Source organism: Trichechus manatus, unplaced genomic scaffold (genome assembly GCF_000243295.1).
Source record: "Trichechus manatus latirostris isolate Lorelei unplaced genomic scaffold, TriManLat1.0 scaffold00002, whole genome shotgun sequence".
NCBI classification, from domain to species: domain Eukaryota; kingdom Metazoa; phylum Chordata; class Mammalia; order Sirenia; family Trichechidae; genus Trichechus; species Trichechus manatus.
The window spans coordinates 22,103,627-22,106,249 of record NW_004443938.1 but is presented as its reverse complement, the minus strand read 5'-3'; positions in this window follow the sequence as shown (position 1 = coordinate 22,106,249).

Genomic DNA, 2,623 nt, shown 5'->3' with positions numbered 1-2,623 from the left:
ATATACATGATTGTATATATATACTGTATATATATGACTGTATATATGCATATAACATCTATATATATGTATACGTATATGTGTGTGCATATATATATATATATATATATATATATATATATATGTACACACACACACACAGTCGTCCCTCTGTATCTGTGGAGGACTGGTTCCAAAATCCACGGATGCTCAAGTCCCTTATATAAAATGATGTAGTATTTGCATATAACCTACGCACGTCCTCTCGTATACTTTAAATCATCTCTAGATTACATATAATACCTAATATAATGTAAATGTTTTGTAAATAGTTGTTATACTGTATTGTTTAGGGAATAATGAAAAGGAAAAAAATTCTGTTTTTTTGAATATTTTCTATCCATGGTTGCTTGAATTTGTGGACGCGGAAACTGGATACAGAGGGCCAACTGCGTGTGTGTGTGTGTGTGTGTGTGTGTGTGTCTGTGTGTCTGTGTGTCTGTGTGTAGAAAGGGAGGAAGATTGATTTACTTCAAGGAAATAGCTCATGGGATTGTGAGAGCTCTCAACTCCCAAGATCCATAGGTCAGGTGACAAGAAGAGTGCAGGGTAGAAAGAGACAGATAGGGATGCCAGAATAACCATTCACATTCTGGAGGCTGACCACACTCCCAAGGAAACTTCTCTTTCAACTGATTGGTTGGTCACATCAAATCACATCATGGAAAGTAATTATATCACATTGCATTACATTACATTGCATTACATTACAGAACAGCAACAAAGTCATTTTCTGGCCAAACCACTGGGAATCATAGACTAGCCAAGTTGACACATAAAATTAACCAACACACACAGTGGCTGCCACAGTCTACTGAAGGTAGAGGAAAGACATCCTGCACTTTGCTTCTCTTCCACATGGGGGCCTCTCCCATTTCTAAAAAAGTCATAAAAGATCAAAGAAGACAAATGAAAATGGTTTTTTCCCACAAAAATATTACCTGCTTATCTGGGTTGCTGAATATGAAATCATTCCCAAACATACCCTCAAAATGATTTTCGCCTCCACCGTTTAATCTTTCTGGCAATATTTGTCACAGATATCCTGTTTTTTGAAATCTGAAAACATCTCCTCTATGTGGGATGCTTATTTTAATCTTTTATTTTCAGGATTTTTATCAGGGCAAAAATTGAACACTAATTTACAGCAGGTTTTTTAAGATCCTTTGTCATGGCATGTTTCTGCACACCTTCGGTGTAATCCACCGTTGTTTTAATAGTTGTTGGACAGCTAGCTGGCAAGCAGGGAGCAGGGGCTGCATCTTGGCCCGGAAGCCCCTCTGGTTCCAGTGCTGCTGTTGGTGGGGGAGAAAGAGGCAAAAATCTCCCACACTTTCCCTTTTTTCTCCATTTCTCCCAGCCCAGCTCATATTTTTAGAAAGTCAATGAATGGCATCTCTTATAATCATCTCTATAAATGTATAAAAACAAACCAAATGAACTATGTCACCTTTTACTTTTATTACAAACTAGTATAGCATGTTGATTTAGAATGCTAGGGTTTATCACTTACTCTGTAACTCAGGGCAGAATGTTTAATCTCTATAAAACTGTTTTGTATTTAGAAACTGGGATAGTAAATTATATTTTTGTCATTAGATTGTTGTGAAGTTTAAATAATACTTAAAGCTTTAACATAATAAACGTTGGCTGCTACAATGATGTTATTTCTACAGGTCAGATGTTCTTCATATGAAAAAAGTCACCTATCATCATAAGTCTAATGAAATTCTTTTCTAAATATGCAGACAAGTTTACAGTAAAAGCAGTTTTTAAATATCTTGGAAAAAATAAGGTAATCGTCAAAGGTAAACTGAAAAGTGGTGACTGATCTCTTACTAAAAAACTTAAATAGCTATATTTGTGAATGACTTTGGAGATGCAGAAGGGATATCTTTATTCTTTTTTATATTTTATTGTGCTTTATGTGAAAGTTTACAGTGCAAATTAGTTTCTCATTCAAAAATTTATACATAAAACCTCAACAACAAAAAGACAAATCACCCAATTAAAAAATGGTCAAAGGGTATGAGCAGGCACTTCACCAAAAAAAACATTCAGGCGGCTAACAGACACATGAGGAAATGCTCACGATCATTAGACATTAGAGAAATGCAAATCAAAACTACAATGAGATAACGTCTCACCCCAACAAGGCTAGCATTAATCCAAAAAACACATAATTATAAATGTTAGAGAGGTTGTGGAGAGACTGGAACACTTATACAATGTTGGTGGGAATATAAAATGGTACAACCACTTTGGAAATCTATTTGGCACTTCCTTAAGAAGTTAGAAATAGAAGTACCATACGATCCAGCCATCCCACTCCTTGGAATATATCCTAGAGAAATAAGAGCTGTCACACAAGTAGTTATATGCACACCCATGTTCACTGCAGCACTGTTCACGATAGCAAAAAGATGGAAACAACATAGGTGCCCATCAACGGAAGAATGCATAAACAAATTATGGTGTATCCACATAATGGAATACTGTGCAATGATAAAGAACAACGATGAATCCGTGAAACATCCTATAACACGGAGGAATCTGGAAGGCATTATGCTGAGTGAATTTAGTC